Consider the following 26,317-nt stretch of genomic DNA (forward strand, 5'->3'; position numbering starts at 1 on the left):
GGGTTGTTTTTCAGACTGGAGGCCTGTGACCAGTGGAGTGCCACAAGGATCGGTGCTGGGCCCTCTACGTTTTGTCATTTACATAAATGATTTGGATGTGAGCATAAGAGGTACAGTTAGTAAGTTGGCAGATGACACCAAAATTGGAGGTGTAGTGGACAGTGAAGAGGGTTACCTCAGATTACAACAGGATCTTGACCAGATGGGCTAATAGGCTGAGAAGTGGCAGATGGAGTTTAATTCAGATAAATGCGAGGTGCTACATTTTGGGAAAGCAAATCTTAGCAGGACTTATACACTTAATGGTCAGGTCCTAGGGAGTGTTGCTCAACAAAGAGACCTTGGAGTGCAGGTTCATAGCTCCCTGAAAGTGGAGTTGCAGGTAGATAGGATAGTTTGGTATGCTTTCCTTTATTGGTCAGAGTATTGAGTCCAGGATTTGGGAGGTCATGTTGCGGCTGTACAGGACATTGGTTAGGCCACTGTTGGAATATTGCGTGCAATTCTGGTCTCCTTCCTATCGGAAAGATGTTGTGAAACTTGAAAGGGTTCAGAAAAGATTTACAAAGATGTTGCCAGGGTTGGAGGATCTGAGCTACAGGGTGAGGCTGAACAGGCTGGGGGAGGTTTCTCTGGAGCGTCGGAGGCTGACATCAGGTTGGCAAAAGTGAGGACTGTAGATGCTGGAGACTAGAGTCGAGAGTATGGTGCTGGAAAAGCACGGCAGGTCAGGCAGCAACCGAGGAACAGGAGAATCGATGTTTCGGGCAAAAGCTTTTGATCAGGAACGCATTCAACCTCATTTTTAAAAAAAAGTCATTCACTGGATGTGGGTGTCACTGGCCAGACCAGATTTATTGCCCATCCCTAATTGCCTAGGGGGCAGTTTAGAGTCAGCCAAATTCTTGTGGGTCTGGAGTCATGTGTAGGCCAGACTGGGTAAGGATGACAGATTTCCTTCTCTAAAGGACATTAGTGACCCAGATGAGGTCTTACAACAATTAGCAATGGTTACATGGTTATTTTGAGGCCAGATTATTATTCCAGACTCTTGACATTGAATTCAAATTTCATCATATCTCATGTCTCTGAACACTGACTAGATTGCTAGTCCAGAGACATTAGCACTACACCAGTCTCCTCAAACCCCAATAACCATCTAAGACTGCAGTCAAGTGGTTCTATCCCTGGAGGAGTCATCCTACAAGTGGAAGCTTATGCCCTATAGTTACAAGATGTGAAATTCAATTCACTAAATTTCCTCACTTATGACTAAACAGAAAAAGTGAAATTGTTAGATAACTCAATTGGTTCTGAAACCTGAACGTCCAATTTAACACTGACCGTGAGTCCTGCCTCAGTGAGAGAACTGCCATGCTTGGATCAATAAGTCACACTTCAAAGACATGTGGAGTACTATGTCCCTGCACCTGGAGTGTCTGATAATGTAGTATTCTGTCAGCATAGTGTCCCAGTGACTGTAGTGTCTGACAGTACAGTGTTCCCTTGCCTGGTGTGTCTGACAGTGCAGTATTCCTTCAGTATGGTGTACCCATGCCTGGTGTGTCTAACAGTGCAGTAATCCCATGCCTGGTAAGTCTGACAGTGCAGTATTCCATCAGTACAGTGTACCAGTGACTGGAGTGTCTGACAGTGCAGTATTCCCTCAGTATGGTGTACCCATGCCTGGAGACAATATTTCTTGCAGTCTCTAACTGAATGTGATCATATCAGGGTCAGTTGCTCTGTGAAAGTGCTATCCCACATTGAAGATCAACAAAATAAGCATAATTGGTATTTGTATTCCAAAAAATTGTGACAACAATAAAATTCTCTGATTACAAAGCATTTGGAAAACTCCCTCCAGTACAGCTCTGAGATTAAATTTGCTTCAAGTTCCAGCTCAGAATTTGAGATTCTCAGGTTCTCACCAGCAAGGCCAATGTTTATCACTCTCTATAGCTTTTGCAGCAATCTCCAGCCAGAAGTGCTGAGTACATGATCTATCTCAGCCTCCTCTAGTGGTCCCCAACATCACAGAGACCAGGCTCCAGTCAATTTGATTCACTCAGCATGATATCAAGAAACAGTTGGAAGCACTAGGATGCTGTAAAGGCTATGGACATGGACAACATTCCAGCAATAGTATTGAAGACTTGTGCACCAGAACTTGTAATTTTCCTAGCTAAACTGTTCCAATATAACTGCAACACTGGCATCTACCCGACAAAGTGGAAAATTGCCCAGGTTTGTCCAGTACAGAAAAAGCAGCACAAACCTAAACTGGCCAATTACTGCCACATCAGTCTACTCTAAATCATCAGTAATGTGATGGAAGGTATCATTGACAGTGCTATAAAGCAGCAGCTGCTCAGCAGTAAGTCACTCAGTGACACCCAGTTTGGGTTCCACCAGGGCCACTCAGCTCCTGACCTCATTACAACTTTGGTTCAAACATGGACAAAACAGAGATCGGATGAGAGTGAGTGCCTTTGACATCAAGGCCATATTTGACCCAAGTGTGGCATCAAGATGCCCTAGCAAAATTGGAATCACTGGTTTTCAGGGGCAAACTCTCCAGTGTTTAACATCATACCTGACACATAGAAAGATGGGTGTAGTGCTTAGGACTATAAGACTACAAGAAATAGGAACAGGAGTAGGCTGATCAGCTCCTTGTTCAAGCTCAGTCATGTCAGCTCCAGGACATCTCTGCAGGAGTTCCTCAGGTTAGACCCATCCATCTTTCACTGTTTTATCAATGACATTCCCTCCATCATAAGGTCAGAAGTGAGGATGTTTGCTGATGATTGCACAATGCTCAGCACCATTCACAATTCTTCAGACACTGAGGCAATCCAGATTCAAATACAGTAAGACCTGAACAATATTCAGGCTTGGGTTGACAAGTGGCAAATAATATTACTGCCACACAAAAGCCGGGCAATGGCAATCTCAAAAAGAGAGATAATCTCAACACTGCCTTTGACATTCAATAACATCTCCAGCACAACATCCTGGATGTTGCCAATGACCAGAAACTGACTGGATGAGTCATGTGAATCCAATAGCTACAAGAGCAGGTCAGAGGCTAGGAAAACTGCAGTGAGTAACTCACTTCCTAACTCCCCAAAGCATCTATACACCACCATCTACAAGGCACAAGTGTTGAGATGGAATACTCCCCACATGCCTGGATGGGTGCAGCTCCAACAACACCCAAGAAGTCTGACACCATCCAGGACAAAGCAGGCCGCTTGACTGGCACCAAATCCACAAACATCCACTCCCTCCACTACCAACGCTCAGTAGCAGCAGTGTGTACTATCTACAATATGTACTGCAGAAATTCACCAAAGACCCTCAGACAGCACCTTGCAAACCCACAACCACTTCCATCTAAAGGACAAGGGCAGCAGATACATAGGAACACCACTACTGGAACTGTTCCCCTCAAAGCCATTCATCATCCTGACTTGAAAATAAATTACTGATTCTTCACTGTCATTGGGTTAAAATCCTGGAACCCCATCACTAAGTGCATTGTGGGTTAATCCACAGCATATGGACTGCAGCAGTTCAAGAAAGGTTCCTTGATAAGTATGTCCCTGTCAGGCAGGGAGGAAGTGATAAGGTAAGGGAACAGTGGTTTACTAAAGAAATTGCATCTCTTGTGAAGCAGAAGAGAGAGGCTTATGTGATGTTGAGACAGGAGGTTCAGATGAGGCAATGGAGAGTTGTAGCTAGGAAGGATTTAAAGAGAGTCTTAAGAAGAGCAAGGAGGGGACATGGGCAGTCTTTAGCAGGTGGAGTAAAAGATAACCTAAAGCTTTCTATCGGTATGTGGGGAATAAAAGGATGACTAGGGTACAAATAGGGCCAGTCAAAGACAGAAGTGGGAAGTTGTGTGTGGACCCTGTGGAGATAAGAGAGGTGCTAAATGATTATATCTCATCTGTTTTCACTCAGGAAAAGGAGAATATTGTAGAGGAGAAGACTGAGATACGGGCTATTACACTAGAAAGGATTGAGGTTAGTAAAGAAGAGATGTTATCAATTCTAGAAGGTGTGAAAGTAGACACGTTCCCTGGGCCAGATGGGACTTATCAGATGATTCTGTGGGAAGCTAGGGAGGAGATGGCAGAGCCTTTGGCCTTGATTTTTGAGTCGTCATTGTCTACAGGTTTAGTACCTGAGGACTGGAGGATTACAAATGTTGTGCCTTTGTTCAAGAAGGGCAGGAGAGATGACCCAGGTAATTACAGACCAGTGAGCCTTAAATCTGTTGTAGGAAAGGTTTTGGAAAGGATTTGGAAAGAAATAAGATTTATAATCATCTAGCAAGCAACAATTTGATTCCAGATAGTCAACATGGTTTTGTCAAGGGTAGGTCTTGTCTCACAAACCTCACTGAGTTTTTTGAAAAGGTGACCAAGCATGTGGATAGGAGTGGGGCAGTTGACGTGGTATACATGGACTTCAGTAAAGCCTTTGATAGGTTTCCACATGGTAGGCTGTTGGAGAAAATTCGGAGGCATAGGATTGAGAGTGATTTAGCAGTTTGGATTAGAAACTGGCTTTCTGTAAGAAGGCAGCAAGTGGCGGTTGATGGAAAATATTCAGCCTGGAATCCAGTTCCTAATGGTGTGCTACAAGGATCTGTTTTGGAACCACTGCTGTTTGTTATTTTTATAAATGACTTAGACACAGACGTAGGTGGATAGTTTAATAAGTTTGCAGATGATACTAAAGTCAGTGGAGTGGTGAACAGTGTAGAAGAATGTTGCAGGTTGCAGGGGGACTTGGATAAACTGCAGAATTGGGCTGAGAGGTGGCAAATGGAGTTCAATGCAACTAAATGTGAGGCGGTTCACTTTGGGAAGAAGAACAGGAAGGCAGAGTACTGGGTCAATGGAAAGATTATCGGTGATGTGGATGTGCAGAGAGATCTTTGTGTCCATGTACATAGATCCCTAAAAGTTGCCACCCAGGTTGGTAGTGTTGTTAAGAAGGCTTATGGTGTGTTAGCTTTTATTGGTAGAGGGATTGAGTTCCGGAGCCATGATGTCATGCTGCAACTGTACAAAACACTAATACAGCCGCACTTGGAATATTATGCACAGTTCGAGTTGCCCCATTACAGGAAGGATGCGGAAGCATTGGAAAAGGTGCAGAGGAGATTTATCAGGATGTTGCCTGATCTGGAGGGAAGGTCTTATGAGGAAAGACCGAGGGACTTGGGTCTGTTCTCATTGGAGAGAAGGTGGCCAAGAGGGGATTTAATAGAGACACACAAGATGATCAGAGGATTAGACAGGGTGGACAGTGAAAGTCTTTTTCCTAAAATGATTACGTCACCTTGTACGAAGGGGCATAGCTGCATGTTGGGAAGTGATAGATATCAGAGGCAGGGTTTTTACTCAGAGTGGTAAGGGTGTGAAATGCTCTGTCTGCCAATGTAGTTAACTCAGCCACATTAGGGAGATTTAAACAATCCTTAGATAAGCACATGGATGATGATGGGATAGTGTAGGGGGATGGATTTAGATTTGTTCACAGGTCGGTGCAACATCGAGGGCCGAAGGGCCTGTTTTGCGCCATATGGTTCTATGTTAAAGCAGCTCACCACCACCTTCTCAAGGGGCAACTAGAGACAAGCAATAAATGCTGGCCATCCAGCATTGCCCAAGTCCCATGAGTAAATAAGAAAAAATCCTTGATTGTTCAGAGAAGGTGTTGTTGAGCAAAAATGTTATTCAGTACAGGACTGAAAGAATGCGACAATACCAGAGCAGTGCTTCAGCAGATCCTCATTGCTGGAGTTGAAAGACCAGCATGTCAGTTATGTTTACTCAGTAGCAATGTTAATCTGCACTTACTCAAAAACTGTTCTACTTCTGTTATCCAACCAATCAGGTTGTCTTGGCTTTCATTGAATATTTATTTTGAAATATATCTTTGCCAACTTGCAGCATTCTTCAATAATATGCTGTACTGTCAGACCAGATTATGTAATCAAACCTTGCGATGGGCTTTGACTCATAACTCTAGGGAAGAATGCTAGCGTAAAGCTTAAAGCTCCAGTCTGAAAACTACACCAGTGTTGTCCGTCAGTGTGAGCTTACACATTGTGAAGTTTCAACCCAATCAGAATGTCTTTATAAGGGAGCATATGCCTTTAAGACCATGTGTAATTACACAGGCTGCTTGTGATAGCATCAATGTTTTTGGAACATTCAAGTGACATGGGTTTTATCTGATTCTCAATTCAATCCCAGAGGACCTTTATCTTCAGGCTTGACCCTGCAACGCTGCCATCAGCCAAAACATCTCCAGAAAGGGCACCAAAACAGAACTTCACACATTGCTTCTCTCTCTCATGGGACTCTCTAAGTGTCATACAAACCTTTGATCTTTTACTATAGGTTCTGTGTCGTATGACCATGCTCCACTAGCTACCTGACGAAGGAGCAGCGCTCCAAAAGCTAGTACTTCCAATTAAACCTGTTGGACTGTAAGCTGGCATTGTGTGATTTTTAACTTTGTCCACGTCAGTCCTACACCAGCATCTTCACATCACCTTCATTACCAGGATATACTTTCCCAACTGCTGGCTACTCCTCCAATCACAGACTGGTTCTCTTCCATCTTTACTGAGTTAGCCAATCAACAGCAAATCCAGGATAGATCCAGCCTGTGATTGCAGGAGCAACTTTTAACAAATTTGTTCACTCCAGACTGTTCTTTGCTGAGTTCCCCTTGATTTAATGTTCCCAGCTTTTTAGTAGCTCTGGGGTGTTGAATTCAGCTGACACTCACATGACTCACATGTATTTTGACACTTTATGAGGGAAACACATCTGCCCTTTGATATAGAAGTGAAAATTGTACCCAATACCCCAGGCACGTTCGCACCAAAATCCTGTACAACAGTAGCAAGACTTATCGAGTCATAGAATTAAATCAGCATGGAGAAGGACCTTCAGTCCATCTTGTCCTCATCAACCTGACATCCGAAACTGATCTCATCCCATTTACCAGCATTTGCCCACATCCCTTTAAATACTTCCTAATCAAATACCCAACTACATTCCTTTTGTATGTTGCAATTATACCTGCCTCTACTACCTGCTCTGGTGCCCCGTTCCATACACTGACCACCCTCTGCATGAAAATGTTACCTCCCTTTTAAATCTGTCCCGTCTTACCTTAAAAGGTACGCCCTTTAGTTATGGACTCCCCTACCCTTGGAAAAAGACCTTGGCTATGCCCCTCATGATTTTATAAATCTCTACAGGATCACCCCTCAACCTCTGAAACTCCAGGGAAAAAAGTCCAAAACTATTCAGCCTCTCCCTATAGCTCAAATCCTCCAACCCCAGCAACATCCTTCTCTATTCTGGCCTCGAATCCCTTGCAATAAAGAATAATACACCATCTGCCTTCCTCATTTTATGGACAGTTGTTCACTTCTAAACGGTTTGCACCTTCTTTTGCTCAACAGTGTGAAGATTGGAACTAATCTCTTCACCAATTCTTCTGTACTCAAATCCCACCCCTATCATTGATTCCTTCTTGGCCATTGTCTGGTATGGTTCACAAACTCAGACCTGTTCAATTGGGAATCACCCTTCAGATGCCATCCCCTCCGTCATGTCACTGCCCAGTGCAGTTTCTCTGGCACAGAAACCCATCATCATTTTTAACTTGGTCATGCAGAATGAAACTAGGAAAAAGTGAGGACTGCAGATGCTGGAGATCAGAGTCAAAAAGCGTAGCGCTGGAAAAGCACAGCAGGTCAGGCAGTTTCCGAGGAGCAGGACAGTCGACATTTTGAGCATGAGCTCTTCATCAGGATTTCTAATGAAGAGTTTATGCTTGAAACATTGACTCTCTTGCTCCTTGGATGCTGCCTATCAGCTGTGCTTTTCCAGTGCTACGTTTTTCAACATGTAGAATGAAAGCCAGGCAAGGTACTACAGCTAATGGTTGATTCATTCCAGCTGGTTACTGTCCATGCACGCAGGTCTACAATCATCTCTAAAATAAAAGCATATTTTTGAGGATTCTGGAAATCAGAAAGAAAAACAACACACTGGAGAGACTCAGCAGGTACATTAGTATCTGTGGAGAAGCCAACAGAGAAAACATTTCACAGAATCATGTTCAATTCAAAACATTAACTGTTTCTCTCTTCACAGAATTTCACAAGGTTAGATCTCATGGAATACAGGGAGAACTAGCCATTTGGATACAGAACTTGCATGATGGTAGAAGTCACAGGGTGGTGGTGGAGGGTTGTTTTTCAGACTGGAGGCCTGTAACCAGTGGAGTGCCACAAGGATCGTTGCTGGGTCCCCTACTTTTCATCATTTATACAAATGATTTGGATGTGAGCTTAAGATGTACAGTTAGTAAGTTTGCAGATTACACCAAAATTAGAGGTGTTGTGGACAGCGAAAAAGGTTACCTCAGATTACAACAGGATCTTGATCAGATTGGCCAGTGGGCTGAGAAGTGGCAGATGGAGTTTAATTCAGATAAATGCGAGGTGCTGCATTTTGGGAAAGCAAATCTTAGCAGGACTTATACACTTAATGGTAAGGTCCTAGGGAGTGTTGCTGAACAAAGAGACCTTGGAGTGCAGGTTCATAGTTCCTTGGAAGTGGAGTCGCAGTTAGATAGGATAGTGAAGGCGGCGTTTGGTATGCTTTCCTTTATTGGTCAGAATATGGAGTACAGGAGTTGGGAGGTCCTGTTGCGGCTGTACAGGACATTGGTTAGGCCACTGTTGGAATATTGCGTGCAATTCTGATCTCCTTCCTATCGGAAAGATGTTGTGAAACTTGAAAGGGTTCAGAAAAGATTTACAAGGATGTTGCCAGGGTTGGAGGATTTGAGCTACAGGGAGAGGCTGAACAGGCTGGGGCTGTTTTCTCTGGATTGTTGGAGGCTGAGGGGTGACCTTTTAAAGGTTTATAAAATCATGAGGGGCATGGATAGGATAAGTAGGCAAAGTCTTTTCCCTGGTGTGGGGGGAGTCCAGAACTAGAGGGCATAGGTTTCAGGTGAGAGGGGAAAGATATAAAAGAGACCTAAGAGGCAACTTTTTCACACAGAGGGTGGTACGTGTATGGAATGAGCTGCCAGAGGAAGTGGTGGAGGCTGGTACAATTGCAACATTTAACAGGCATTTGTATGGGTATATGAATAGGAAGGGTTTGGAGGGATATGGGCCGGGTGCTGGCAGGTGGGAGTAGATTGGGTTGGGATATCTGGTCGGCATGGACAGGTTGGACCGAAGGGTCTGTTTCCGTGCTGTACATCTCTATGACACAGTCTGGCTGAGATTTCCCAGCCCTATCTGTTTCCAGATAGAATTCCAATTCTCTCTCTCTTTCTTTCTCAGTGGCTCTTCAAATGATCTTCTGACCACCATTCCCAATCTCTCCTTACGCATTTTTCCCGAGCTGGACATGCACTGTTTTCACTAGCAGCCTGTTCTCAGCAACATTTACACTATTCACGAATGGGTCAGGAGCAGGATCCACAACTTGGCATCACAAATCACAGCCACTGCATTAGAGGGTGATCCCTACCTCAGCCGCCTGCCTGCCACAAAAACATCTTCACCCTAAAAACATCTTCCCCTCCCCTCAATCCCACTCCCAAATCCCACCCCATCTACTCAAACCTCTCCCCCATATCCCCAAAACACCTCTCCTCCCCTCAAAACTCCACCTCCCAAACTACTCCACGATCACTCAAACCTCATTCCTGATGAAGGGCTTCTGTCCAAAACGTCGATTCTCCTGCTCCTTGGATGCTGCCTGACCTGCTGCGCTTTTCCAGCAACACATTTTTCAGCTCTGATCTCCAGCATCTGCAGTCCTCACTTTCTCCCACTCAAACCTCTCCCCCACCTCACACCCCCAAACCCTCCCCAACCTCCAAAACACCTCTCCTCCCCTCAAACCCCATTCCCCCTCAAACTCCCTACACTCAAAACCCTCCCATTCCCCTCAAATCCCTCCCTATCTCCTACCCCCTTCAAACCCTTCGCCCACATTGCAACTGTCTTTGTCTCCTCAAAACCCTCTCCCATCTCCCTTCAAACTCCTCTCCACCTCATCCCCCTCAAAACTCTCCTTCACACTTCCCCTCACCTCAACCTCCCCTCAAATCTCCTCTCCCCACTAATACATACCTCACCTCTCCTTCCCCTTCGTTCCTCCCTTCCCTCACTCCCCACCCACCCAGACCCCTCCCCCATCTTAGCCTCTCCTCAGTGTCTCCCCAAGCAAAAGACAGAAATCAGCAAAACTTCAGCAAATGCATTTTACCCACAAACAGGCAGGTTTCAGTGGAGATACGCAGAGACACACTCCCCCAACACCACCACCTCCCACACACACACTCACAGACAGACAGAAACAAACCACGGAGACACAGTCAAACCCTTTCAGGTCTGTCTCTTCCAAAATCCCATGAAAATTGCACATTTTTTTTAAAGCCACGGAAGTTATAACCACACCAATGCTCTTGAAAAGCAATGGCGACAGAAATGGCAGAAAGGTTTGGAAATTAAGGACAGATGTGAAAAATGAAAGGACCCGGAGATCCGAATGCACGCATTTAAATTCAGAATAATAGTCGAGATCACTTGTAATGTTACCCATTTTAAAAGGCCCGGGGGACCCTCCGCCCGATCAACAGTGCGCCCCCACTCCCACCCCCCCAGCTCCGATGTCCCAGGGCCCGGGGGTGGGAGGTGGAGAAGGGCAGAACCTACCTGCCCAGTGCCGTGGGCTGGCCGCCTCTCCTCCCCGGAGCGCTCCCGGCTCCTCAGTCCGCACAAGGAGCTCTCCGTGCGGCCGCTCTCCAGAGCCGCTCCCTACCTCTCCCTGAGTCCATGGGTCAGAGACGGTGTCGGAGCACAAGCCTTTACTGTCCAGCCAGCAACATTCCGCAGCCAGGCTTACCCTCCCTCCTTCTCAACGCCCCTCCCTCTCTGTCTGTCTGTCTCTTTCTCTATCCCTCCCTTTCGCTATCCTTCGCCATTCCTCTCCCCTCACCCTCCTCCTCCCTCTCCTCCCCAGATCTATTTTTGCTCCTCCTCTTCCACTGACAGTTGGGAAAAGTGCTCCCAGCGCAATTCTGACAAGTTGCAAACACAAGTTTGAAGGTTGTATCCTTGTGGACAGGGAACAATTCAGAATTTGACAATGGTCCTTCCTAAATTGGGACAGGAACTGACAGTCACTGCAAATGGGATTGAGTGACATTTCACACATTTACAGACTACAGCAACCTCTGCTCTCAGCTCGTGTCTCAGTCACAGTGCACTTTAACCTCTCTCCGGGTGACCCTGACAGCTGGCAATCTCACCTGGAGCTGGCACTTGCCCTCAGGAATGGTGCTGACTGAGGGACACTGCAAACACTGCTTAATGGAACCAAAAGTACCTCCAGTACTTTCCCTTCCTCCTGGCCAAAGTAACAATTGGAAATCGACCTCATGCCAGACATTCCAGTTGCTGAAATTTGGTGACCGTGACAGCACAAACCCTTACCTCACTGCTCATCCTTCACCTCCCAATGTTTCAATCACATTGTCACGCTGCCATGTCTCCTCATCACGATCTGGAAGGCCGCTTCTTCCAGTTTCCTGAGGAATTTTACCCTGGTCTCTGTTTCAAATCTCTTGAGATCCTTCTCCACTCTCACAGGCAAAACATTGCAGACTCCCGAATGACTCACTTTCAGAGAAAATGTTTCTGCATTCACTGGTGATTCTTTCACTAATTTCTCTGTGCCCTCTCATCCTTGATTCTTACACAAGTGGGAAAACAATTCATTTCTATTTACTGAAATAAAGTAAATACTCAAAAAAAAATCCTGCAGATGCTGGACATCTGAAACCCATACAGAGAAGGCTGGAGCAGCATCTGCAGAGAGAGAAAACCAAACCATAGTACATCTAGGTCGAGATACCAGTGTAAGATTTACACTCGGCTTGAGGGTTTTTTTGTGAGATTACATTCAGATGTTATTTTTCATTTCTTTTCATTTTCTACTTTGCTGTAATCAAAGCTCTTGCCAATTCTGAGATATATGATAATTTCTGCCAATTTTATTAGCCTTTTCATTTAATCTTATACCATCATTAACTTCCTTTGTGAGCCATGATTCAACATACAACAAGACAGCACAGAACAGTCCCTTCAGCCCTCGATGTTGCGCTGACCTGTGAATGAATCTAAGCCCACCCCCTTACACCGCACCATCATCATCCATGTGCTTATCCAAGGATTATATAAATGTGCCCAATTGGCAGGTAGGGCATTCCACGCCCTTACCACTCTCTGACAAAAGAACCTGCCTCTGACATCTGTCCTAAATCTATCACCCCTCAATTTGTAGTTATGCCCCCTCGTACAAGCTGATGTCATCATCCTAGGAAAAAGACTTTCACTGTCTACCCTATCTAATCCTCTGATCATCTTGTATGTCTCCATCAAATCCCCTCTTAGCCTTCTTCTCTTCAATGAGAACAGACCCAAGTCATACAGTAACTGAGTCATAGAGATGTACAACACGGAAACAGACCCTTCGATCCAACCCGTCCATGCCGACCAGATATCCCAACCCAATCTAGTCCCACCTGACAGCACCCGGCCCATATCCCTCTAAACCCTTCCTATTCATATACCCAGCCAGATGCCTTTTAAATGTTGCAATTGTACCAGCCTCCACCACATCCTCTGGCAACTCATTCCATACACGTACCACCCTCTGTGTGAAAAAGTTGCCCTTTAGCTCTCTTATATCTTTCCCCACTCACCCTAAATCTATGCCCTCTAGATCTGGATTCCCCCACCCCGAGGAAAATAATTTGTCTATTTACCCTATCCATGCCCCTCATGATTTTATAAGCCTCTATAAGATCAGCCTTCAGCCTCCGACGCTCCAGGGAAAACAGCCCCAGCCTGTTCAACCTCTCCCTGTAGCTCAGATCCTCCAACCCTGGCAACATCCTTGTAAATCTTTTCTGAACCCTTTCAAGTTTCACAACATCTTTCCGATAGGAAGGAGACCAGAATTGCATCCAATATTCCAACAGTGGCTTGACCAATGTCCTGTACAGTCGTAACATGACCTCCCAACTCCTGTACTCAATACTCTGACCAATAAAGGAAAGCATACCAAACACCTTCTTTCTATCCTATCTGCAACGCCACTTCAAGGAGTTATTAAGCTGCACTCTTTGTTCAGCAACACTCCCTAGGACCTTACCATTAAGTGTATAAGTCCTACTAAGATTTGCTTTCCCAAAATGCAGCACCTTGCATTTATCTAAATTAAACTCCGTCTGCTCCTTCTCAGCCCATTGGCCCATCTGGTCCAGATCCTGTTGTAATCTGAGGTAACCTTCTTCTCTAGGAGTAAGTGAGGACTGCAGATGCTGGAGATCAGAGCTTAAAAATGTGTTGCTGGAAAAGCGCAGCAGGTCAGGCAGCATCAAAGGTGCAGGAGAATCTCCTGTTGCGCATTTCCAGCAACACATTTTTAACCTTCTTCGCTGTCCACTACACCTCCAATTTTGGTGTCATCTGCAAACTAACTAACTGTACCTCTTATGCTCGCATCCAAATCATTTATATAAATGAAAAAAAAAGGACCCTACCGATCCTTGTGGCACTCCACTGGTCACAGGCCTCCAGTCTGAAAAACAAACCTCCACCACCACCCTGTGTCTTCTACCAAATGGCTAGTTCTCCCTGTATTCCATGAGATCTAACCTTGCTAACCAGCCTCCCATGGGGAACCCTGTCGAACACCTTACTGAAGTCCATATAGATCACATCTACCGCTCTTTGTTACTTCTTCAAAAATCTCAACCAAGTTTGTGAGACATGATTTCCCACACACAAAGCCATGTTGACTATCCCTAATCAGTCCTTGCCTTTCCAAATACATGTCCATCCTGTCCCTCAGGATTCCCTCCAACAACTTGCCCACCACCAAGGTCAGGCTCACTGGTCTATAGTTCCCTGGCTTGTCTTTACCGCCCTTCTGAAACAGTGGCACCACGTTTGCCAACCTCCAGTCTTCCGGCACCTCACCTGTAACTATCGATGATACAAATATCTCAGCAAGGGGCCCAGTAATTACTTTCCTAACTTCCCACAGAGTTCTAGGGTAAACCTGATCAGGTCCTGGGGATTTTTATGCATTTCAAGACACACAGCACTTCCTCCTCTGTAATATGGACTTTTTTCAAAATGTCACCATCTATTTACTGACAGTCTATATCTTCCATATTCTTTTCCACAGTAAATACTGATGCAAAATATTCATTTAGTATTCCCCCCCATCTCCTGCAGTTCCACACAAAGGCTGTCTTGCTCATCTTTGAGGGGCCCTATTCTCTCCCTAGTTTCTCTTTTGTACATAATGTATTTGTAAAAACCCTTTGGATTCTCCTTAACTCTATTTGCCACAGCTATCTCATGTTCCCTTTTTGCCCTCCTGATTTCCTTCTTAAGTACACTCCTACTGCCTTTATACTGTTCTAAGGATTTACTTGATTACTCCTGTCTATACCTGAATATGCTTCCTTCTTTTTCTTAACCAAACCCTCAATTTCTTTAGTCATCCAGCATTCCCTATACCCACCAGCCTTCCCTTATACCCTAACAGGAACATACTGTCTCTGGACTCTCCTTATCTCATTTCTGAAGGCTTCCCATTTTCCAGTCATCCTTTTACCTGCAAACATCTTCCCCCAGTCAGCTTTTGAAAGTTCATAAAATCATAGAGATGTACAGCATGGAAACAGACCCTTTGGTCCAACCCGTCCATGCCGACCAGTTATCCCAACCCAATCTAGTCCCACCTGCCAGCACCCGGCCCATATCCCTCCAAACCCTTCCTATTCATATACTCATCCAGATGACTTTTAAATGTTGCAATTGTACATTCACCACTTCCTTTGGCAGCTCATTCCATACACCTACCACTCTCTGTGTGCAAAAGTTGCCCCTTAAGGGCTAACAGGGAAAATATTTTGTCTATTTACCCTATCTATGCCCCTCATAATATTGCAAACCACTGTAAGGTCACCCCTCAGCCTCCGATACTCCAGTGAAAACAGCCCCAGCCTGTTCAGCCTCTGTTCAGTCTGAATAAATGCTCTCTACTACCACCCTCTTTCTACTACCTTTGAGCCAGTTCTGTATCCAAATGGCTAGTTCTCCCTGTATTCCATGAGATCTAACCATGCTAACTAGTCTCCCATGGGGAACATTGTTGAAAGCCTTACTGAAGTCCATATATATCACATCTTCCACTCTGCCCTCATCAATTCTCTTTGTTACTTCTTCAAAAAACTCAATCAAGTTTGTGAGAGGTGATTTCCCAAGCACAAAGCCATGTTGACTATCCCTAATCAGTCCTTGCCTTTCCAAATACAAGTACATCTGTCCCTCAGGATTCCCTCCAGCAACTTGCCCACCACCGACGTCAGGCTCACTGGTCTATAATTCCCCGGCTTGTCCTTACCACCCGTCTTAAACAGTGGCACCACGTTAGCCAACCTCCAGTTTTCAAAAGTTATTTCCCTGACCGGGAATCGAACCTAGGCTGTGGCAGTAAGAGGACTAAATCCAAACCACTGGACCACCAGGGAGTAATACCGTCAAAATTGGCCTTTCTCAAATTTAGAACTTCAACTTTTAGATCTGGTCTATCCTTTTCCATCACTATTTTAAAATTAATAGAATTATGGTCACTGGCCCCAAAGTGCTCCCCCACTGACACCTCAGTCACCTGCCCTGCCTTATTTCCCAAGAGTAGGTCAAGTTTAGCACCTACTCCAGTAGGTACATCTACATATTGAATCAGAAAATTTTCTTGTGCACACTTAACAAATTCCTCTCCGTCTAAACCCTTAACACTATGGCAGTCCAGTCTATGTTCGGAAAGTTAAAATCCCCTACCATAACCACCCTTACAGATAGCTGAGATCTCCTTACAAATTTGTTTCTCAATTTCCCTCTGATTATTGGGGGGTCTATAATACAATCTCATGAAGGTGGTCATCTCTTTCTTATTTCTCAGTTCCACCCAAATAACTTCCTTGAATATATTTTCAGGAATATCCTTCCTCAGCACAGCTGTAATGCTATTCCTTATCAAATACACCACTCTCCCTCCTGTCTTGCCTCCCTTTTTGTCCTTCTTGTTGCATTTGTATCCTGGAACATTAAGTTCCCAGTCCTGTACATCCCTGAGCCATGTTTCTATAATTGTTATGATATCCCAGTCCCATGTTCCTAACCATGCCCTGAGTTCATCTGTCTTCCCTGTTAAGCCTCTTGCATTGAAATAAACGCAGTTTAATTTAACAATCCTACCAATTTCTTTGCTTTGTTCCTGCCCTGAATATTTGACTGACCTTTCTTCTCAACCATACCAGTGTCAGACTGATCTCCCTGGGTCCCCCAACCCCCCTCTTACTAGTTTAAATCCTCCCGAGCAGCTCTAGCAATTCTCCCTGCCAGTGTATTAGTCCCCTTCCAATTCAGGTGCAATCCGTCCTTCTTGTACAGGTCACTTCTACCCCAAAAGAGCTTCCATTGATCCAAAACTGTGAATCCTTCTCCCATACACCAGCTCCTCAGCCATGCATTCATCTGCTCTATCCTCCTATTCCTTCCCTCACTAGGTCGTAGCACTGGGCGTAATCCAGTTATTACTACTCTCGAGGACCTCCTTTTTAAGTTCCTGCCTAACTCTCTATAATCTCCCTTCAGAATCTCATCCTTTTCCCTTCCAATATCGTTGGTTCCAATGTGGACAATGACCTCCTGCTGGTCCCTCTCCCCCGTGAGAACATTCTGCACCCTCTCTGGGACATCCTTGATCCTGGCACCAGGGAAACAACACACCATTCTGATTTTTCACTGCTGGCCACAGAAATGTCTGTCTGCACTTTAGACTGGAGAGTCCCCTAACACAATTGATCTCTTGGAACCCAAAGCACATTTCATTGCATTAGAGCCAGTCTCAATACCAGAAACTTGGCTGTTCATGCTACGTTCCCCTGAGAATCCATCACCCCCTATGTTTTCCAAAACAGCATACCTGTTTGAAATGGGGATAACCACAGAAGACTCCTGCACTTACTGCCTACCTCTCTTACCTTGCCTGGAGTTAACCCATCTATGTGACTGTATCTGCAACTTCTCCCCCTTCCTATAACTGCCATCCATCACATCTCCTTGCTGTTGTAAATTCCTTATTGCCTCTGTCTCTCCAATTGATCCATTCGATATGATAGGATTCACCACCAACGGCACTTGTTGCAGCTGTAATCCTCAGTAATCCATAAACTCTCCCTAAACTTCCACATCTGACAAGAAAAGCATATCAATAGACAATAGACAATAGGTGCAGGAATAGGCCATTCAGCCCTTCGAGCCTGCACCGCCATTCAATATGATCATGGCTGATCATTCCAAATTAGTATCCTCTTCCTGCCTTATCTCCATAACCCTTGATTCCACTATCTTTGAGAGCTCTATCCAACTCTTTCTTAAATGAATCCAGAGACTGGGCCTCCACTGCCCTCTGGGGCAGAGCATTCCACACAGCCACCACTCTCTGGGTGAAGAAGTTTCTCCTCATCTCTATCCTAAATGGTCTACCCCGTATTTTTAAGCTGTGTCCTCTGGTTCAGCACTCACCCATCAGTGGAAACATGATTCCTGCTGCCAGAGTGTCCAATCCTTTCATAATCTTATATGTGTCAATCAGATCCCCTCTCAGTCTTCTAAACTCAAGGGTATACAAGCCCAGTCACTTCAGTCTTTCAGTGTAAGGTAATCCCACCATTCCAGGAATTGACCTCATGAACCTATGCTGCACTCCCTCAATAGCCAGAATGTCTTTCCTCAAATTTGGAGACCAGAACTGCACACCGTACTCCAGCTTTGGTCTCACCAGGGCACTGTACAGCTGCAGAAGCACCTCTTTGCTTCTATACTCAATCTCTCTTGTTATTAGCCTTCTTCACTACCTGCTGTACCTGCATGCTTGCCTTCATTGACTGATGTACAAGAACACCCAGATCTCTCTGTACTGTTCCTTTACCTAAATCAATTCCATTGAGGTTGTAATCTGCTTTCCTGTTCTTGCCACGAAAGTGGACAACCATACATTTATCCACATTAAACTGCATCTGCCATGCATCTGCCCACTCACCTAACCTGTCCGGAACACCCTGTAATCTCCTAACATCCTCCTCACATTTCACCCTGCCACCCAGCTTTGTATCATCAGCAAATTTGCTAATTTTATTGCTGATACCATCTTCTATATCATTAACTTTAACATATATTGTAAAATTGTCTAATTGTATATCACTCTACTAAAGGCCATTTTTGCTTCTTTCAGTCTACAGACCCAGAAAATAGCACTATCTTGTTCCTCTATAGGTTAAATTAATACTAATGCCTTCTATTTTAAGTCTAATCAAGAGACATATCTCAATAAAACATATAATCAAGAAATAACACACTCTACTCACTACTGCAGTCTTACTGTAAGGCCATGCTTAAAATATCCACTTATCTGTTTCTGTAATGTGACCTCTCCCAAACAGGTTCCTCCAAAATTCATTGTGAATTTCACTGTTTGTTAACTTTTCCCAGACAAACTCCGATGTCCAGCGATATATGAATTCAACAGTAAAGACAGTAATTGCACAGGTTCGCTGCTGTGTCAGTTAGCAGTGTGGGTGTCTTTCTCTCTCTCTCACTCTCCTGTGCTGACCTCACCATGTGCTGCCTTTGTCTGTTCCTCTCCCTCTTAAAAGTGCTGTTGTTTTGAGCTTTTTTCTCCAAAGTTCTAAAACAATGCAATAGCAATTAAAACAGTAATTGCTGCTTCTAGAATTCAAAGAAATAACCTCCAACACCTGAAGTACCTCAAAAAAAGGAGCAACTTGTTACAGCAGAAACTTTTCCTGTCCTCCATCTTGGATTCTCTCAGTTTTTCTTCATAAGACCTTCCCTACAGACCAGGCAACATCCTGATAAATCTCCTCTGCACCTTTTCCAACGCTTGTACATCCTTCCTATAAGGGGGTGAGCAGAACTGTACACAATATTCCAAGTGAGACTGCACTAGCATTTTGTAAAGTTGCAGCATGACATTATATTCCGGAACTCAATCTCTCTACCAATAAAAGCTAACACACCGTATGCCTTCTTAACAGCACTATCCACCTGGGTGGCAACTTTCTGTGTACATGGACTCCAAGATCCCTCTGCACATCCACATCACTGATAATCTTTCCATTGACCCAGTACTCTACCTTCCTGTTATTCCTCCCAAAGTGCATCACCTCACATTTATCTGCATTGAACTCCATTTGCCACTTGTTAACTCAATTCTGCAGTTTAACTAAGTCCTCCTGAAACCTGTAACATTCTTCCACACTGTCCACCACTCCACCGACTTTAGTGTCATCTGCAAACTTACTAACCCATCCACCTATACCTGTGTCCACGTCATTTATAAAAATGACAAACAGCAGTGGTCCCGAAACAGATCCTTGTGGCACACCACTAGTAACCAGACTCCAGGCTGAATATTCTCCATCAACCACCACTCGCTGCCTTCTTTCAGAAAGCCAGTTTCTAATCCAAACTGCTAAATCACCCTCAATCCAATGCTTCTGCATTTTCTCCAACAGCCTACCATGTGGAACCTTATCAAAGGCTTTACTGAAGTCCATTAACACCACATCATCTGCCCTACCCTTATCCACATGCTTGGTCACCTACTCAAAAAAATCAATGAGGTTTGTGAGACATGGCCTGCCCTTGACAAAACCATGTTGACTATCTGAAATCAAATTATTGCTTGTTTGATGATTATAAATCCTATCTCTTATAATTCTTTCCAAAACTTTTTCTACAACAGATGTAAGGCTCACTGGTCTATAATTACCTGGGTCATCTCTCCTGCCCTTCTTGCACAACATTTGTAATCCTCCAGTCCTCAGGTACTAAACCTGTAATCAATGATGACTCAAAGATCAAGGCCAAAGGTTCCGCCATCTCCTCCCTAGCTTCCCAGAGAATCCTCCGATAAATCCCATCTGGCCCAGGGGACTTAACTTGTTTCACTCCTTCTAGATTTGATAACACCTCTTCCTTACTAACCTTGATCCTTTCGAGTCTAATAGCCTGTATCTCATTCTTCTCTACTGCAGTATTTTCCTTTTCCTGAGTGAAAACAGATGAGAAATATTCCTTTAGCACCTCTCCAATCTCTACAGGGTCCACACAACTTCCCACTTCTGTCTTTGACTGGCCCTATTCCCACCCTAATCATCCTTTTATTCCTCACGTACCTATGGATGGCTTTGGGTGTCCTTTACTGTACCTGCTGCAAATGTGTTGCTGGTCAAAGCACAGCAGGTTAGGCAGCATCTCAGGAATAGAGAATTCGACGTTTCGAGCATAAGCCCTTCATCAGGAATAAGAGAGAGAGAGCCAAGCAGGCTGAGATAAAAGGTAGGGAGGAGGGACTAGGGGGAGGGTCGATGGAGGTGGGATAGGTGGAAGGAGGTCAAGGTGAGGGTGATAGGCCGGAGTGGGGTGGGGGCGGAGAGGTCAGGAAGAGGATTGCAGGTTAGGAGGGCGGTGCTGAGTTGAGGGAACCGACTGAGACAAGGTGGGGGGAGGGGAAATGAGGAAGCTGGAGAAATCTGAATTCATACCTTGTGGTTGGAGGGTTCCCAGGCGGAAGATGAGGCGCTCCTCCTCCAGCCGTCGTGTAGTTGTGTTCTGCCGGTGGAGGAGTCCAAGGACCTGCATGTCCTCGGTGGAGTGGGAGGGGGAGTTAAAGTGTTGAGCCACGGGGTGATTGGGTTGGTTGGTTCGGGCGGCCCAGAGGTGTTCTCTGAAGCGTTCCGCAAGTAAGCGGCCTGTCTCACCAATATAGAGGAGGCCACATCGGGTGCAGCGGATGCAATAGATGATGTGTGTGGAGGTACAGGTGAACTTGTGGCGGATATGGAAGGATCCCTTGGGGCCTTGGAGGGAAGTGAGTGTGGAGGTGTGGGTGCAAGTTTTACATTTCCTGCGGTTGCAGGGGAAGGTGCCGGGGGTGGAGGTTGGGTTGGTGGGGGGTGTGGATCTGACAAGGGAGTCACGAAGGGAGTGGTCCTTGCGGAACGCTGATAGGGGAGGGGAGGGAAATATATCCTTGGTGGTGGGGTCCGTTTGGAGGTGGCGGAAATGGCGGCGGATGATACGTTGTATGCGCAGGTTGGTGGGGTGGTAGGTGATAGCTCATGTCTCCTCCTTGATCTTCTTAACTCTCTCCTTAAATCCTTCCTAGCTAATCTGTAACTATCCATCACCTTATCTGAGCCATCTCGTCTCAAAGTCACATAAGCCTCCCTCTTCCGCATAACAAGAGATGCAATTTCTGTAGTAAACCACGGTTCCCTTACCTTATCACTTCCTCCCTGCCTGACAGGGACATACCTATCAAGGACATGCAATATCTGTTCCTTAAACCAGCTCCACATTTCCATTGTCCCCATCCCCTGCATTTTGCTACCCTATTCTTTGCATCCTAAGTCTTGCCTAATTGCATTATAAAAGTCCTTCCCCCATTGATAACTCTTGACCTGTGGCATATACTTATCCCTTTCCATGGCTAAACTAAATGTAACAGAAATATGGTCACTCTCTCCAAAGTGCTCACCTACACTGAAGCAAAGACTAGCACGGTTCATTACCAAGCACCAGGTCCAGTGTGGCCTCCCCTCTTGTCGGCCCTTCGACATACTGTATCAGGAAACCCTCCTATACACATTAAGCAAAAACTGATCGTTCCGACATACTAGAGTTATAGCATTTCCAGTCAATATTGTGGAAGTTAAAGTCCCCCATAATGACCACACTGTTCCTTTCACTCCTACCCAGAATTGTTTTGCCAATTCTCTCCTCCACATCCCTTGAACTCTGCGGAGGTCTATAAAAAATCTCCCAGCAGTGTGACCTCCAATCTCTTGTTTCTAAACTCCAATTGACATTTCTTTGGATTTTTGTACCTTGAAGGAATATACAGCTACTGTAAATCTTGTAGTAGCACTTTAAAGTGTATTCAATGTCTTCATACTATCATACCTCTTAGTGTATTGTCCCAAACGACTTCAGCCAATTTTCCCCTCATACCCTCATAATTTCATTTGATCAAATTTATGCCTTGGCTTCAGGTTGAACTATTTCAAATGTAAGATTTGAATAAATATTATGATCACTCATCCCTAAATGTACTTCTACAACATAGAACAGTATAGCGCATGAACAGGCCCTTCAGCCCTCATGTCTGTGCCGAACATGATGCCATGCTAACTAATCCCATCTGCTCGCACATGGTCCATATTCCTCTCTTTCTGTGTCTGTCTAAAAGCCTTTTAAGCACTAATATTATATTTGCTTCTTCCACCTCCCTGGCAGTAAATTCCAGGCATCTACCACCCTCTGTTTAAAAACCTTATCTTGCACATCTCCTTTAAACTTTTTACTTCTGACCTAAAACTTGTGCTGTCTAGTATTTGACATTTCCACCCTGGGAAAAAGACTCTGACTATTCACCCTGTCCATGCCCCTCAGAAACATACACACTTCCAAACCAATCCACATTTGTCCAACCTCTCCTTATCACTAACACACTCCTATTCAGGCAACAATCTGGTGAACCTCTTCTGCACCCTCTCCAAAGCCTCCACATCCTTCCTTCAATGTGGTGACCAGAACTGCGCACAATACTCCAAATACTGGCCTGACCCAGGCTTATATAGCTGCAACATGGCTTGCTAACTTTTATACTCAATGCCCAAACAATGAAGGCCATATCCCTTCTTTATCACCTTATCCACTTGTGTTGCCACTTTCAGGGAGCTAAAGACTTGCACTACAACATCTGTCTGTATCAATGCTCCTAAGGATCCTGCCATTTACTGTATACTTTCCTGTTGTACTTGATTTCTCAAAATGCATCACCTCACATTTGTCTGGATTAAACTCCAGCTGCCATTTCTCTGCCCAATGTTCCAACTGATCTATATCTTGCTTTATCTTTTGACAACCCCTTCCTCATACCCAAGACCCTACCAATTTTCATGTCATCTGCAAACTTACAAATCAGACAACCTACATTTTCATTCAGATTGTTTATATATATTACAAACAGCATAGATCCCACCACTGATCATTGTAGTACACTACTGGTCACAGACCTTCAGTCAGAAAAAATGCCCCTCCTCAACTACCTCTTCCATGATCAAGCCAATTTTGTATCCAACTTGCCAACTCACCAGCCTGCCATGAGGGGCCTTGTCTAACAGCATGATTATGGATTAGCCCTTTCTCATTGATTAACACGAGGTCTGAAATTGGCTTTTCTCTATTTGGCTCTTCAACATGCTACTTCAGAAAACATCTTCAGTATATTGCAGAAACTAATCCTCCACAGCTGTAGCACTCAATTGGTTTACCGAATCTAGTTGCAGATTAAAGTTACCCATGATAACTGTGTAGCTCATGCTCCAAGTTTCTCTCATCTCCTGATTTATACCATGGCCCATACAACCACTTCTATTTGGTGGCCTACAAACAACTCCAGCCTTTACAATTTCTTAGTTCCACACAAACAGATTCCACATTTTGTCCTTCTGACCTGGGGTCATCCCTTACTAATATACTGATCCAATCACTTATTATCAGTGATTATTATCTATAAAGAGGCTGGATGATGGGTATTGAACCCCTGTCACCAGCATGTCAGCCTGGGTCTTAGAGATCTAGTGATGTTACCACTACACCAGCACCACTCCACAATGTTGGCTATTCCAGCGATGCCCCCATCTTGTGAATGAATAAAACATTAGGCTTTGCCTTGAAATTACTGCTTGTGGATGTAAGGGAGTTGCCACAAATGAAAGCTTCTTTGGGCTCAAGGGTTGGGATGGGTTCTGCTTCCAGTTCATAAATCATGGAGGATGGTGGAATTCTGTCACGGCAACAAGCCTGCAGTGCAGTAGTATGCGAGTGTTGAACTCAATTCTCTTCTTCAATATCCCTCCTTGGTCCCACACCTGACCATGTTTTATCTGCCACTCAATACAGTACATGAAAATGTCAATGAAATGAAGGGATAAGGCTCTGTCATCAGTGATGTAGTGTGATAGGAGGGAGGGAGGGTGAATCAATGGTAGCATTGAAAGCACCAATGGCTTTAATCATCCTAACAACATCAGAATGTAAGAGGTAGGCCATTCAGCCCCTCAAACCTGCTCTGCCATTCAATAAGATCTCAGACCTGATTCAGGCTTTAATTTCACTTTCCAACCTGCACCAAAAATCCCTTCAGCAATGCATCTCTTCAGCAAAAATGTCACCCTGTTCATAGCCAGAACCCTCTCTTCCTTAACACTGAATGCCTTACTGGGACAATTAACCAACACTTCTTTGAAATAATCTCCCAAAAGAGCAGACGGAACCTCAGTGAAACCAGCAGCGTTGTCCACTCCTTCAGCACTGGACCAGGATGTCAGCCTTGATGGTTCTGCTCAAACTTGTGGGACTAGGACTTAAAACTGCCTGATCAGAGTCGAATGTGCTACTAACCTAGACACAGCACACAACACAGATTAGCTGTAACGAGAAGAGATAGGAAGCTTGCTGGAAAACTGACCACTCAATTTAACAGCCTCCTTTTCGAGAGTGCAAATTGTTAATACATTGATATGCAGCTTGAGAATCTCCCACATTGTGTTCTCAAAGAACTGAGCAGTAGAAGAGCCGGTTACTCTGGTTGCTTTGTTCAGATATTTATACTGAGTTTGGACACTGTTTGCTCTTTGTGTTTGTCTTTCCAGTTCAGTCTTCAGAGAGCCATGTAAACAAAACGAGCAGAAACCTGGAAATTGGTCACTATTTCAGGAGCACTAACACCAGGAGTACTGCAACCACTCAGCAGCAGCTGGAACTTGAGAATGATAGGAACATCAATGACATTTTAGGCTGATCATCATCAGGGCTCATAAATTTAGAGATGTGAGAGATGATGTAGGTACTGAGGCAGGGGAACTCAGGGAAAGGAGGGAAAGGAAGAAGAACACTGTAGAAGGAGCTGTGCTGTCCAATCATTTCATCTGCACTCACCAGGATAGAACAAGAAAGCCAAATTTCAAAGCAAACAACAATCTCCACTACATGAGAAATGGGATCCTGATTGGTTGACATATGGTCTCTGATTGGTGCCATGGGGAACACTGTGTGTCAAATTGACAGATGCAAACTCTGGATGAATCCCTGTTTCCTGAAGAATCCAGCTTCTAGCGAGCATGAGAGTCAGATTGTGAGCCCAACTGATCATTTTAAATTGGTTGTTGGTATAATACTAAGGATACTCAGGATTGTTCAGACAGTGATGGCGAGTTGTAGAATAACAACAGGTATTAGATATATCCCCATCCTCGATGGTGGAAGGGCCTACCACATCAGTGCAAAGATAAGGCTGAAGCATTTACGACAATCTTCAGACAAAAGTGCCAAGTGGATGATCTATCTCAGTTTCTTCCAGTAGCTCCCAGTCTTCAGCCAATTTGATTCACTCCATGTGACATCGAAACATGATTGGAGACTGTGAATACTGAAAATATTATGGTCACTGACAACATTCCAGCAATAGTATTGAAGACTTGTGCTCCAGAACTTGCCACTCCCTTGGCCAAACTGTTCCAGGACAGTTACAACACTGGGATCAACACATCAATATGGAAAGTTTACTACCAGTATGTCCTGTCAACAAAAAGCAGGACAAATCCATCCTGGCCAATTCCCACCCCATCAGTCTCCTGTCCATGCTCAGTAACGTGATGGAAGGAGTCAGTAACAGAGCTGTCAAGTAGCACCTGCTCAGCATTAACCTGCTAAGTGACGCCCAGTTTGGGTTCCCCCAGGGTCACTCAGCTGCTGACCACATTCCAGCCTTGGTTCAAACATGGACAAAAGAGCTGAATTCCAGAGGGTTGGGGGGGAGGGGACGGTGGGGAAGAGTGACAGCCTTTGACATCAAGGTTGCATTCGACCGAGTGTGGCATCAAGGATCCCCGAGGAAACTGAATTCAATGGGTATCAGGGGCAAACTCTCCGCTAGTTAGAGTCATACCTGGCACAGAGGAAGGTGGTTGTAGTTGTTGGAGGTCAGTCACCTCAGCTTCA

General features: G+C 44.8%; 1 protein-coding gene across 2 annotated transcripts in view; it reads right to left on the reverse strand.

Annotated features, from left to right (window-relative positions):
- LOC132821540 (growth hormone receptor-like) overlaps positions 1-10,982 on the reverse strand; it is a 224,262-nt gene extending 213,280 nt beyond the window's left edge. For both annotated transcript variants that reach the window (XM_060834176.1, XM_060834167.1), the window contains exon 1: positions 10,793-10,982. The gene's annotated coding sequence lies outside the window, so the exon portion shown is untranslated. The remainder of the gene's footprint in view (positions 1-10,792) is intronic.
- Between the last annotated feature and the right edge of the window lie 15,335 nt (positions 10,983-26,317).

The sequence above is a fragment of the Hemiscyllium ocellatum genome, chromosome 2 (genome assembly GCF_020745735.1).
Source record: "Hemiscyllium ocellatum isolate sHemOce1 chromosome 2, sHemOce1.pat.X.cur, whole genome shotgun sequence".
Lineage (NCBI taxonomy): Eukaryota > Metazoa > Chordata > Chondrichthyes > Orectolobiformes > Hemiscylliidae > Hemiscyllium > Hemiscyllium ocellatum.